Here is a 14,955-nt window from a genome sequence, read left to right on the forward strand (position 1 = left end):
AGATAGATTCTGTACTTCAAATGGAGAAAAAATATGTACAAGCTAAAATTGAAGAGGCTTCCTTTTTCTAGACCAGGAGTTGGCAAACTTTTTGTAAAGGATAAGAAAGTAAATATTTTAGTCTTTGTGGGGCTTAAGGTATCAAAACTACTCCAGTCTGCTGTTGTAGCTCAGCACAGGCAGCCATAAACAAGGAGCAAAGCTGTGTTCCAATAACACTCTTATATAATAGGTGGGCAGATTTAGTCTCTGGACTATAGTTTGCCCACCCTTGCCTCAGGCCAGTGGCTCTCACACTTGTGCAAGCATCAGAATCACCTAAGGGGCTTGTTAAAGCACAGATTTCTAGGCCTCATCTCCAGTTTCTGATGAGGCAGGTCTCTGGAAGGGCTCAAGGAACTGTATTTCTAGCAAGTTTCCCAGTGATGCTGATGCTGCTGGTCTCAGAAATACGCTTTACTCAGGAGCCCCTACTCTGGGCAATATTTTATAATTTCTGCTGCCTTGTTTTTGGAACATTTTATTATTTTTTATTTTTTTTTAAATTTTTTTTTTTTCAACATTTATTTATTTTTGCGACAGAGAGAGACAGAGCATGAACGGGGGAGGGGCAGAGAGAGAGGGAGACACAGAATCGGAAACAGGCTCCAGGCTCTGAGCCATCAGCCCAGAGCCTGATGCGGGGCTCGAACTCCCGGACCGCGAGATCGTGACCTGGCTGAAGTCGGACGCTCAACCGACTGCGCCACCCAGGCGCCCCGGAACATTTTAAAAACAGACTCTTTCTTAACATGAACACTATAAGATTTCCTAAAGACATCATTTGTTAGGGGAAAAAAAGGTTGCGTGGGTGGGAAGTACGACTGTATTGTGACTTCTGGCTCAGTCCTCACCATCAATTATAGTGCTGAGGTATTTTGTACTTGAGAATGATGCTATCAAAATACATCCTGGGGCGCCTGGGTGGCTCAGTCGGTTAAGCCTCTGACTCTTGATCTCGGCTCACAGGCAAAACTACACCAGAGTGTGGTACTCCAAAGAATGGTCTAGGGACAGAGCTCTCCAGTGTCATGGCAGCCTCTTCTCCCAGCGCATAGCACAGGTTAAGTCAAGCCATGGTTGCTGGGTTGAAGCAAATCAGCAGAGGGAAAGGGTGGTTTAGCTTCCATAAGAAGCCGCAAATGTACTTCCATGGCTATAGCAGCCCTCACCCAAGAAAATTTCTCCCTGAAGATTGAATAGAGAATGGTCAAACTTTATAAATTTCTGCTTGGCTTGGCTTTGAAATTTGTTTTTGACAAGCTTATGGAGAAACCTTGAAAGAATCTCGTTGCCAGGAAAAAAATGAAAACCCAGAAATGTTCTGTGCTGATAGATAACTGAAGGTCAGGTGAGAAAGAAGCTGTCCCTGAAGATTCCAGGACTGACAGAAGACAAACTATGTTTGATTCTTCCTCTACTCCCATCCCATGGACTTTGGACTCAACACTGGGAAACCAGGGGTGTAATTCCAAAGTGATTAAGTTTCCACCACTCAGCAGAATGCAGTTTGAAAGTTGAAATTAAGTTCAGGTGAGAAATAAGAGATGAAAGTTGTATTTCTTGCAAGCTGGCTGTGTGGACTGAGACTCAAACCCAAACTCCTATGCTTGTCTGATACTTTACTACCAGGTATTCCACCAATCACTGTGGCTCTAGCCTCCATGGAAAGGATATTCAGAATATTGTGGAAACAATATTGTGTTCAACTGAGTTGATGGCTAAAGGAAGCCCCAATAATTGATCCACAAGGTCATATCCCTGATAGCCTGACCAAATTTATAGAGAATAACAGCAGCAGAACTGAATTTTTGTATTTATATTTTTTGCTTGAATTTTATGATGAAAAACATAGAACTGTTCTGAGTTATTTTAACATTAAACACATTCGTCCTTGGAATTGGAAAATGCTAATGCTTTCCTATGTCCATATGCTGAATAAAATTGAGAGTAAACAGAGCTAGCATATTTTGGGAATTGCTACTATCGTCATCAAACCAATTAAAAATTCACTTCAAGGTGGTTATTATAGTAGTATTTGTTGTTATTTATACGTCTGAAGAAGAGACACTTCTGTGGTGGTATACTTTACTACATATATTAACAATAGAAAGAGAACCAAGAAAACTTATCCGTTTCATAAATGCCAGAATTGTTTTTTAAAGTCTAAACTTTTCAGAATCAACATCTTAAAGATGAAATCCTTTCTGTACCGTTGTAAGCTTAACATTTTAAAATAAAATTATGTGTATGGTCATAAAAGCATAACAGATTAAGAATGATAATGTTTGATTGTCTGACTCATGTCTACATGAGTCTTCATTTATTTGACCAGATTGCCATAGCCTACTCATAAATTAAAAAGCTTTTAAGGAATTAATAGTACAGTTTGTCCTAGACTATAACACAGTTTACAGTTTCTAACATATTTACCAGTTTAAAGAAAAAAAAGTTCTGTTGTAACAACCTTACTTCTATTATGCCAAATATTATCCAAAAAGATTTTATAGAAAAGACTTTGCTAGGAATTTCCTCAGCCGGCTAGCATTTTTCCATAGTTAATAATTATTTTTACATAAGAATTTTGTCTCTTCAACAACAGGGTAAATACATAGAAGACAGAGAAAATGTTGTACATTGCTCTTTATAGCTCTAAGCATCACATACTTCTGTAGGGTTCAGCCATACTTTGTGCCTGAAAAAATTCCATTCTATATGTCGGGAACCTTAACATGTACTCTTCTCTTTTTCTTGAAGGCACACCAACCACTGAGTACCAAAAAGTGTTATTAAACAAAGTGTTATTTAAATAAAAGCAATTAAAGGTATTAAACAGCATGTGAGGGGAAAATCACAGTAGTGGCTATCTATCATGCTTACAAATGCCTCAAACATACTAATTGTGGTCATTCTTGCCATGTGCCATAAAAAGTGGTAGATAGGAAAAGTCTCTGTGTAGTCTCAACCTTCAGTTATGTTGAAATTCCCAGCCAGCCTCAGAAAGCCAAGGCCTTTCACCAGAGGAAATCCCATTCTTGAGTCCTGGATTTTTGCCCAAGTCACACCTGAACTCCATTTATACTTCCTGATCTCATCAAATATCTGTGTTGTCCTGCATTTTCTACAGCTCTCCATGAGCATTGCTTAACATTATGGAAAGGTATGAGAAAGTCTTGGCTACCAATATATTTGCCATTCCAGTGGATGTCTGGCACTCCTTCCCTTGTGGTTCTACTGCCTGGTTTTATAACCACTACATTAGATTTATTGGCCATACTTTTTAAAGCCTAGAGTACCAAGGATTGAGGTCCCTATATATTGTATGTACTCACACAAGAAGACACATTCTTCCTTATTGGAGATTTTTGTTGTGGTTGTTGTTGTTGTTGTTGTTGTTGTTGTTTAATCAGTCTTTTGAGTTGTTTGCGATATCTTTGTCTTGGGCTTTAAGGGAACCACCTCTGGAGGAAAATCTGGGACACCTGGAGCCATTCCCACAACTGCACTCTGGTTAAAGCTTCCACATCCTCAGACATATTTTGAAGAAATAAGGGAAGTCTGTGGCACTTTGACTGCCTGCCATTCTCATAACCATTCTGGTTAAAGCCACCATATCCACAGACTTACATTGAAGAAATCTGCCTGTGTCAGTTAGCTCTTGCTGTATGACAAAGAACCTCTAAAACTCAGCAACATTTAGCTCATGTATCAGTGGGTGGGTTGACCAGAGGTTGACTGATCGGGAATGGACCAAGGGAAGTGAGCCAGTTAGGGAACTTATGCTCTGCATGTCCCTCTTTCTTTTCCTGGGTCCAGCAGTCTGGCTCAGGTCTGCTCTTTCTGTGGCAATGACAGAAGCACACAAAGATAAGAAAAATGCAGGTCCCTCTTGACTCAGGTTTAGTGCTGGCATACTACCATTTCTGCCTCATCCCATTGGCCGAAATAAGCCATGTGGCCACACCCAAAATCAAAGAATGAGAAAATACATTGTACCTCTTTAGCAGGAAGAATGTGAAGTCTTATGGCAAACAGCACAGATACAGGGAAGGGTAAAGAACTAGGGTCATTAATGCAATTTATCACACTGCCACAAGGTTTTCTTTACCCACAAATTACCTTGCTACAAGGCCCAGGATTACACTACCTTTGCATCGCTGAGTTATGAATTAGCATCGAATCCAGCAGCAGCTATATAGCCCTCATATATATGTACTTTACTAATGGTAACTATTATCATTGGGGTCTAAACGCACATTAGATCTGACCAATGTTTCAAAATTCTGAAAGGAATAAGTCTAGTTCTCTAACAGTTACTAGTTGTGTGACCTTGAGGAAGTTTTTAAAACTTTCTGTGTCTCATTTTTGCCATCTGTAAAATAACAATGAAAAAAAAAAAGTATCTACTTTATGGGATTATTGTGAGAATTCAAAGAGATAAACATTATGTGCTTAAGTCAGGGGTCAGCCACTTTTTCCGAAAAGGGCCAGATGGTAAATATTTCAGCTTTGTAGACCATAGGGTCTCTGTTGCAACTTCTCAGCTTGGTTGTTGGGGGGCAAAAGCAGCCATAGGCAATATGTAAACAAATGGGAGTGGCTGTGGTCCAATAAAAACTTATTTACTAAAATAGGTAGCAGGCTGGATTTGAACTGGGCCAATCTATAATAGCTTGTAGAGTACTGACTTAGAAGGTGCATGACACATAATAAGTACTAAATAATTTTTGGCAATTTTTATAATTACTCTTATGTCACAGCAGGTATGAGGAAGTAGACCCTAAACTGATGAACAGAAGATTCCCATGGGACTTTAATGTTTGGTTTAGTTGCTTTCCTCCAGAAAGGAAGATGATGGTTCTCTCTAGCAACTTACAAAGACCAACGAAGAAAATGGAAATCTATACAGATGACAGTTCCTTTACCTCCTATTAGAAGTCTTGCTGCTGTTGAAGAACTGCCCAGGAAAGGTACATAATCTTGCCCAGTTTCCAATCTATACCAGAGGCCCCTGAAAGATCTCTTGAAAGGACAAGTATACTGTATTCTTTATGGTGCCTAGGGGATCCTACAATTCTGACAAATGTGGAGGAGCAACCAAAACTAGTTTAGGCTCCCTCACAAACTTTCTTCAGTGTTAAATTCTAGAGAATTTCAGCTAAGGATATCAGCAGCTCAGGTTTTGAAGGAAGGAAAGTCAAAACAAAGCCCCATATGGGATGAGAGGGTTGATACTTTCCTTGGTATGAAAGGGACACTAAAATGAACAATTGTTGTGGCGTCTACACAGCACTCCTTTTCTGAGTATTGCCTCCATCAAACCCTGCAACCATAAATTTGCAAAAAGAGAGATGCTCCATTTCTAAAATGAGATCCACATCCCAGGTACAGTTGACTTGTTCTGGGGTAGACATTTGGTCCTAGTTGGGCAAATGGGTTCTTGTCCTAAAAATTTTGCATCAGGGATATAAACAGAATATTTCACATCTAGGTGCTTGGACTAACCATAATAGGCAAATACAAGTTTGTTGGAAAACATAGTTTCTGTCAGTGGATGGGGAGGCAAAGGAAATTTCTCGGTACTTCTCCTGGAGTGGGAAGAAACTGCACTTTCGAATTCTTTCTATTTGCTGGGGATTCTCCCCTTTCCTCCCTTCTAGTTCATGTGAGGATGACAATATAGCTAGTGTATGCTTATCTCCACTTGGAGATCACATCTCTGTATAAAGACCCACTCAATTAGTAGAGGGAAAAAAAAAAAAAAAACTGCTCCTGGCTTCACCTCCACAACTAGAAAATTAGTCCTTAATCAGACTAATTAAATGCTATAAGTGTTTTTGGGCTCACAGTCAAATTTTTAAAGTTATATTAAAAATGTGTCCCAGTTACTATGGATAAAGATAAAGGCTGTTTTGTAGCTATTATTCAGGCAGCGCAATACTTTTATATTAGAATCCCTTCCTCCCTACTCTCTACAAACTAGATTCTTGTTCACCATTCAGGACACAGTTCAAATCCCTATTTGCCATAAAGTCTCACTAGGCTAAGAATTCCATATTAAGTACTCCCTTCTTTGTTCTCACACTGCATTTATTAGTAATATGCTTAACTGCCGTCTTTCATGTTGTTTTGCTGCCCTCTGCCACACACTCACAATGCCTTGTGGAAGAGGCAGCCCTTGTGTCCTTCACAAATCACTCCTCCCCTCAACTCCAACAAACAGCTGGCTCACCTATCCTTTTGCCAATGGCTGGGTGAGAATTACCCTCTCCCACTGGAAAATATTAGCTCAGGCTAAGTGAGGTTCTAATAATTAGCTAAGTCAAAGAGATTCTCTCTCAGGAATCTGAACCCAAACTCTACAAGAGAGTGGGGCAGAGAGAAAAACAGAGAAGAATAGACCCAGACAGTAGTCATATCCCATTAATGGTAGAGCATTGGTGCTGGGGTCCTATCAGCTGCCTTGAATCCAGGACAAGCGTCCAGCTCTTATATTTCTATGACTCCGTGGCATGGATCTTTACCCTACAGCTCCATGAGATCCCATCTCTCTTATTAGATGAATTCTAATGACACCCCCACCCCCACCCCCAGTGAGTCCCTATGATTGGAAATGAAACTAACTAAAACACTAGCCATTTATTATTTGCTCTCTTGTGTCTTTTGTTGCAAACTGCATGCCTGTCTTTACATTTATAGAGACTATCAGTTCTTTGAAGGCGGAGACATTATGTATCTTCCCAAAGGAGCTAGCCCAGTCTTCAGACACACTGAAACCCCCAGGAAGAACATATTAAATTCGAGTGACATCCAATCCCAATATTCTTCCTAAAGCCAACTTAAAAATTATTCTAAATGTATCTGTTACATGCTATTTTCAATAATGACAGCTGAATTCTTTCTTTCATATGTAGGATGTCCTATAAGACTTCTTCCCAGACAGCAGAAAGAACAGAACAGTTTATAGAATCTATTATTTTCTTCTGCATTTAATTTACTTACACTAGAGACAGAGAAACAGCCAGCAACTTCCTTAAACTACTAGTGTGTATTCATAGCACCAAATGATCTGCTGGCAAAACTTTTCACCCCTTGGTTCCTTGCATAAATACAAACCATATCTGGAGGTGAAAAAAATACTACGAAGAAGAAGAATGAGAAATGATGGCAAGCCAGAAAAGTACCAGGTAACTATATTGCCAGCTGTTTGCACTCCCCACAGTTAGCCACACCCACCTTGGGGAATAGAAGTAGGGGGTGGGGTATTATCTCTCAGCCTCCATCTCCACACTGCATTCTGACAGCACACCAGAGGCTCATTATATATAAGTTTACACAGTAACTCTACGAGGCTTTAGTTTTCCTCAAGTCTGTGATGTTATGACATTTCAAACTATTAATCTTTAATAGAAAAGATAAATCAAAGGCAGGTTACCTTGGAAGGATTTTATTTAGCAATATTCTTAAATTACATCTCATAACTTTGATCCTTCCCTGGAAGTCTATACTTGAATCTGAAACTTTCACAAAATTTTAAAGCTTTACCTTTTAATATACTCAATAAAGATGCAAGAAAAGAAATCATGTATTTTTAAAATATATTCAGGATCAAATTGCGTGTACTATGTTTTTGTAATTAAAAAAGAAAAAGAAAAAAGACACAAATGTTCTTCCTAAAAGCAGAGACTATTCTCTGTGTTGTTTCATTAGAATTAAGTCCCTATATCAGCCACCATTGCATTTCTGCCCTTTGAAAACCGTGCTAATTCTAGCATTTTATGAAAGGAGTGGGAGAAACTGTCATTTTCTACCAATTTTTCCTAAAACATGATTTATTCTCTTCCAGCTTTTGTTTCCAGAAAAACAGACATTGTTTCTTTCTGTGTAAGAAATGCTATTGCTATAAATCTCAATTTACCCCTCCCACTGGAAAATATTACCTAATCTTTTCATACTCTAAATAAAAATTCAGCTGTTAGTACTCAAGAATTTTAAAATGTTATTTTTCTAGTCTGTGTGTCTATGGCAGTAGACAAGACTAACTTCTATTTAGAAGTTAAAATGGAGCAAGTGGAGATGTGATTTGGAAGTATTTTATACTACACAGCTATTGTTTGGACTGCTCTCAAAATTCTTTTCTGCCTATGAAGACCCATTCACTCTCTTCAGTCAAGTGGGACCTAGATGAGCCTGAGCCAATGGAACTCTCCAATGGGAAACTCCTTCAACACTTTTGCTGGAATAATGAAGAACTATTCATTCTGTCCTATGGGTATTGCCTTCCCCAGTATCAATCTCACTTGTCACCTGTTACACAGCAGGCATTTGTCTTGAGTAGGACTGTTACCCACTGTCCAGAGGTGGGTCTTGAGTAGTATAAGCCAATCAGAAGAATTCCTATCCCTGTAGCCCTAGATATTGGTTCCAGGATGGGGCATGACCTAAGCTTAGTTCTCACAGAATGAAATGCAGGATTTCTATCCAATAATTGAGGGGAAAGATTTGTTCTCTTACTCTCATTGATGAGCTAAGGATCTGTGAGGCCTAGAAAGCTATGAAGGTCTAAGAAAATCCCAGAGAGTTTGATTGAACCCATCCAAAACTGCACTACATCTGGACTTCTGTCATGTGACCCAGTACATTTATTATTTAAACCAGTTTGCACTTAAGATCATGTATGCCTGAAGTTTTCATTACCACATCTGCCATTACATGGAGATGGCTCACCCAAGAATAAAGCCAAAGTGAAGAAAAGAAGAGCCAGGAAAGAGAGCTGGAGAGACTGAGTGCTGGTAACAGCAATGAGGCTCCTCCTTAATATGTAAATTAATATAGTATCCCTTCTTACTGAAATTGATTTGAGCTGGGTTTATTCTACTTGCAAATGTGGACTCCTGACAAATTCAGTAGTGTTTCTTATTGGTTCCAAGACTGAATTATTATTCCATCGTAAAGGCCATCATAAGAACTAGATGTGAAAACAAAACAGAGATAAAACAAATACTATAATCTTTCAGAACCAGGTTCTGAATATAATATAATATAACCATTGGTCAGAACACCTTAATTTAAGTTGTCATTCAGGCAAAATTACCAATTTGCTACTTTAAGAGGTAGTACTAACTAAAAATTACAGAAAAAGTTCAAAAATGGCTTAGATAAATTACATCATCCTTTCAATACTGATTGGGGCTCGTTCTATATGCTCCCATTGGTTGATTATTATCTATTTTATACTCCAGGCTCCAAAGGACACTCAAAGCTTCCTCTCTCTCTCCAAACAACCATGAATAAAGAAAGATTGCATGGCTCAAGGCCAAAGGTTCTGCTGGTCTCCAGTGCTAAGGGATAAAACTTCTAACATAAAACAAGAGGTTTGACATTGCTATGGCTTTATTCTTCTTTCTGCAGTTATTATTTTTGAAATCTCCTGTTTGGATGCTATCTTTATGGGGAAGGATCCTATTCTAGACTATTCTCTCATGCATCTATCATTGTCACATGAATTTTGGACCCTTCTTTCCAAGAGTTTTTCTACTCCCAGCACCCTTCACCTCTCACAAATGGACAGAACGAACATCAGAGGAGTCAGACTAGAAGGCCATAAGCTCAATGGTTAAAATACAGATTGGATGAGAGAGAAGCTGTATGAGATGATACTTCAACCAGCCTATCAAAAAAATATTTCATGAAGCATGCTTGGGTGCCTCAGTCTGTTAAGCGTCTGACTCTTGATTTCGGCTCAGGTCATGATCTCACAGTCATGAGACTGAGCTGCGAGTCAGGCTCCATGCTGAGCATGCAGCCTGCTTGGGATTCTCTCTCTTTCTCTGTTTCTCTGTCTCTCTTTCTCTCTCAAAATAAATAAGTAAACTTAAAAAAAAAAAGAAAAAGAAAAACAAACCTAATGAATCAATTCTATCCCACAATAAAGGATATCTCAACAGAAACCTAGATGTCAGTCACTGTAAACTATTTGACATTCCCCAAAAATTCACTATGTTTTTAAACATGCTAAGCCTCAATTCTTCCTATATTTCAATGGAGATAATAATTGTACTTAGCTCATAAAGCTATGGAAAAATTAACTGTATATATAGTCCTTAAGCATGCAATAAACATTCAAAAAATGTTAGGTTTAGGACATACCTCCACCATGGCCCTTATTAGACTGCAGTAGAATTAACATGCTTCTTTCAGGAGATTGTCTGATGCATAAGGGTAATGTGTATTTATGCATACAATATTTAGCAAAATTAGGAAGTTCTCAATTGAATTTTAGAGTTTAAACTTTGGCCATGAAAGAAAACAGGAAAAAGACTTTCATATTTAAATCATATTTAAATCATCACATATAAATTCAAATAACAATGTAATAATGTGCTGATTTTCAAGATTTGTGCTTTGCATTCCTTCTAAATTCAAATGTTGTATCATCTCTGAATTTGAAGGGTAGGTAGTAGAGACTGCAAAGAACGCAAGCACAATCCAATGTGTACAGATTAAAGTAAATCAGAGTGTTCCCAATGAGAATCAGGAAATAGGTCTAAACGTCTTTCCTTTTCTTTCCCTTGGTCTCTGGTCCTCTATGAAGAAACTCAAGTTTACCTCAGGCATATGTACTACTCCTCCTACACTACTGACATGGGAAGCACTAAAATGTCTGAGGATATACAGGAAGCAGAAGAGCTAGCAAGGGTTGTGAGTCTATGCTCCTGGACCTTTTATTTACAGGGAACCACTCATTTGCTTGTCACCCAAATCTAAATCATCCAAATTTCCTGAGAATACAACCACTTATTGCAAGTGTTTAGTTCTTATGTGCTTTGAACAATACCAGTCTTTCAGTGAAATCCTTCAACAAGTTTAAATCTTTCTGCTCTAAAACAAGCCTTCCCCCTCCCAGAGTCACTACCAGCCATAATGAAAGATGTGTATGGATCCATTGAAAATTTTTCATTTAAAATGACACTCCCTCAGTCTCCAATTTTGGACATTATTTGCAAAGTGTATAGCCCATGAAAGCTTGAAGGACATGGTAAAATTAGAAGGTGAGGAAAACATTTTTCATGATGACTTGTTTAAAAAGTAGGAAAAAATCTTACCTTGTGGGGGAGTTTATGATCTCTAAATAGGCCAAGAAAATCAAGTTAAACATAATATACTTGCATATTCTTAAACAACCAAGTTTACTGTATATCTATAAAAGGTGCTGAAAATAGGCATCATATTTTCAAATATCCAGTCTTCAAACTTAAAAGTTTATTGTCATTTCCCCCTGTGGCTTCTGTACTTGCCAAAGATTTTTATGAGGATAGCTGCTTAAATCTGATTCTCAGGAAGGCATCCTGTTTTGAAACTCAAAATGTCCTTGGCATTTAGAATATCATTCATTTAGGTGCATTTCATAAACTTGGAAACATGAAAATTCTAACTAAGATGTTGAAGAAACACTGGAGTTACTTTTAAACCAATCTTCTCTGGAGATTTAATACAGAGCAGATTAGTTTTCTGCACAAATAGTTTAGGGATACACAATTTGAAAAAAAAAAATCTCTAATTTCCTTTATGCTTTTCTCTACTAGGTGATGACTTTAGTATTTCCTTATGTAGAGGCATGATCCATTTTTTCTGTAGGGTTCACAAAGATAGTGACTTCTGTCTTAAAGTCATATTTTTCAAGAAAAAAAACAAGTCACCAAAGGTCTTTTTATTCCTTTCTGCCAATTACAGATAGACAATAAATCAACAAATCAATAAATCAATAAAATAGCTTAGAGAGCGCACTTACTGAATTTGAGGAGGGGCATAAAAAAGGATCTTGGTGAAATTCATGGACTTGTGAATTCTTGTGACTCTAGATTTCTGGCTGTGATTCTGGATTAGACTCCAATGCATTTTCCATCAGCCTGTGAGAGAGAGTGTAATTAATCTTTGATAAACTGAGCTATTTCTAGACTGTTGCATGATTTTGAAAGATCTTAAAAGAATAGCTTTTAGGACTGTTCTCTAAAAAACATTTAGCAATGGAGAAATACTACTTGCCATCTCCACCTCATCCACTCTAATGTCTGTACATTAGGAAATAGTCCAGAAATCCTTGAGCTATAGAAATTGAGTGTTTCAGTCTTTGGGTTATAGAATTGCTATGTAAAAATACATATACTCAAGGATTGTTGTTAAGACTTAGGAAGTTATGTTTAGACTATTAGGTTCCATTTCTAAAACAAGAGCCCTATATTCCTTGGGTTTTTTGAGAGTATATAGATCATAGTGCTTAAGAGGCCTTCTCTGATAGGATGAATATCTATCCTTCTCCCAGAGATGTCCATAATCTAATCCTCAGAAACTTAGAATATGTCACAGAACAAAGGAGACCTTGCAGATGGGATTAAGAATCTCAGAGATGGGGAGAGTATTCTGTATTATCCAGGTAGCCAAATACAGTCACGAGGATCCTCATAGGAGGAAGGCAAGAGGGTCAGAGTTAAAACAAGAAGATATTAGAAGTAGAGAGAGATTGGAATGCTATGCTGCTGGATTTGAAGATGGAGGATGGGGCTTCATGGTTCCATGGATGCAGGTGGCCTCCAGAAACTAGAAAAGACAAGGAAATGGGTTTCCTCCTAGAACCTCCAGAAGGATCAAGGCCTGTGACAACCTTGATTTTGACACACTGAGATTGATTTTGGACTTCTGATGTCCAGAAGTGTAAGATAATAAATTTATGTTTTTTAAGTCACTAGGCTTATGATAATTTGTTACAACAGCAAAAGGAAACTAACATATCTCTAGTAGCTTTCTAATGTATACCACATCTATGGACATTCTTTAACACTGAAATGGTCCACACATCAACACTGAGGCATTCACTGAACAATGGAACCTTAGAGAGGGAGAACTTTACTGGGTAAATAATATTTAAGAGATTATTTTTTGACATTATTGTAAATTTTTCCCAAGCAAAAATGTGATTTATTGATTTATCTAGTGACCGAAATTACAGCAAGTCTTAGGACAATGAAGGAAATAATTCCATCCTTACCTGAGGATTAGAACACAAAGTTTGGAGGAAAGGGCTTATTCTGGCCCAGCATGTGGATGAGGCAAGAAATCTTTCTGAAGCCACCACCCATCCACCGCATGGATGCCAAGAGTAAACTATCTCTAATTTTTTTTTTTTTTGAAGATCTCTATAACAAAATCACTATAAGGTTTGAAGTCTAGGCTCATGGGTCCATAAATGATACTAACATAGGGAAAGAGGTTTCCACACCATGCCTGACCCTTAAGAAACCAAAGTGGGACCAGCTGTAGTGACATATGTGTTAGGCACTCTCTCTTAGAGAGAGATCTGTCAGTTTTGAAAGCAACACTGGATGGAAGCAACAGAATCAATGGAAACCTTTCCTAGTGAGTAAATCAGATGTTTTGGTCATGATACGAAAGCATGAATGACTGTCATAACTTAGTAAGCATCTCTGAGAATTTTAGACTTATCACTGGGATATCCTGAATTGGAATGAAGGACATCTTTACTCTATTAGATGATGATTACAAATATTTAATTTGAATATTAAAGGACAGGTAAACTGGTTTTATGTGTTCAACATGGTAAAGTGATATATATTATTCATAGGGGTTCCAGTTATGATAGAGTAACTTTTAGTAGACTAATTCTGTGCCAGAAACAACTATAAAAGCTGAATAAATTATAAATATATAAAATACTTGAAGACAATCGATGCAGACAGGGTTTGAAGGGCTATGATTCCTGAGAGAAGAGAAGCACAACAAGGTGAACTTGAAAGTCAGTCTGGCCTTTTCCCCGAGCCATTTGCTAGTTCACAAAGTGGGGAATAGAGTCTGAGTAGAGAGCTCCAGGCATGATGGGACAGGGTTTGACTCTGCCAAAGTGGTTAAAACTCGAAGGGCAAATTTCAGAGAGGAAGGATTGAGCCAAGTAAGGCCAAAATTATGCAGGTGATTTATCTTGAGAAGCTTGTGGACTTTAAGCTATATATGCAGAGAGTAACTTCAAGAAATCCACCAGAAAACAGCAGCTGTAAGGCTACAGCTGAGCAGAAATTTCTTGCTTCAGGACAGAGGATGGAGTTCAGAGACTGCTAAAATAGAACCGGTAAATACCAAGGCTTTCATTTGAGACCCTAGAAAGGCTCTGCCTATGGAAATAAACCTGTCTCAAAGGGACATTCCTAAATAAACACTAACACCAGCCTGCATCAGGATCAAAGTGATCTGCCTACACTCTTCTGCCTCCCAGAAGAAAACTTATTCTTCATAATTGTTCATCACAATAACAGCATTCAGTAAATAATTATATGACATACTAAAAAAACACGAATGAATGACTCAAACCAAGAGAAAGACAACAGAAACAAGCCTACAGGTGTGGGAGTTTTACTTAAATAAGTATGTTCTAAATAAGTTTAATATGTTGGAATAAGAGGAAAAGCTGGAGAATTTCAGCATAGATATGACTTCATCAAAAGGAATCAAGTGGAAATTCTACAACTGAAAAATATCTGAAATTAAAACTTGAATATTAAATGTCTGCCTCCAGGCAAGATGCAGAAGATAGTAACAGGCCATAACTCCCACTTGAACTAGAAAAAAAAAAAAAAAAATTACATACATTACCAAACTGTATTTTTAAGAAAACCAGAGACCTGTGGATACAAAGAAGAATTGAGAAACCAAAATACCAGAGGGAGAAGAGTTTCTCTTGGGTAAACTGAATTTGCCAGCTACTTTTTCCTGGGAAGTATCTGTTGCATCTGTGCATGTACGGAGAGTAAGGCCTGCCATACACAGGGTGACTCTAGTAATGTAAAGGGGAAACAAGTGGGGCTTTTGACATTTCTGGTGATCTGGAGTGAAGTCCCAAACAATCGG

General features: G+C 38.0%; 1 long non-coding RNA gene across 1 annotated transcript in view; it reads right to left on the reverse strand.

Moving 5' to 3' along the window:
* Positions 1–14,955, reverse strand: part of LOC147577440 (uncharacterized) — a 111,262-nt gene that overhangs the window by 89,450 nt on the left and 6,857 nt on the right. The window contains exon 2 of the long non-coding RNA XR_015240550.1: positions 11,831–11,948. This is a non-coding gene — a long non-coding RNA (uncharacterized LOC147577440). The remainder of the gene's footprint in view (positions 1–11,830; positions 11,949–14,955) is intronic.

Source organism: Puma concolor, chromosome C2 (assembly GCF_028749965.1).
Source record: "Puma concolor isolate L17-30 chromosome C2, mPumCon1.1.hap2, whole genome shotgun sequence".
Lineage (NCBI taxonomy): Eukaryota > Metazoa > Chordata > Mammalia > Carnivora > Felidae > Puma > Puma concolor.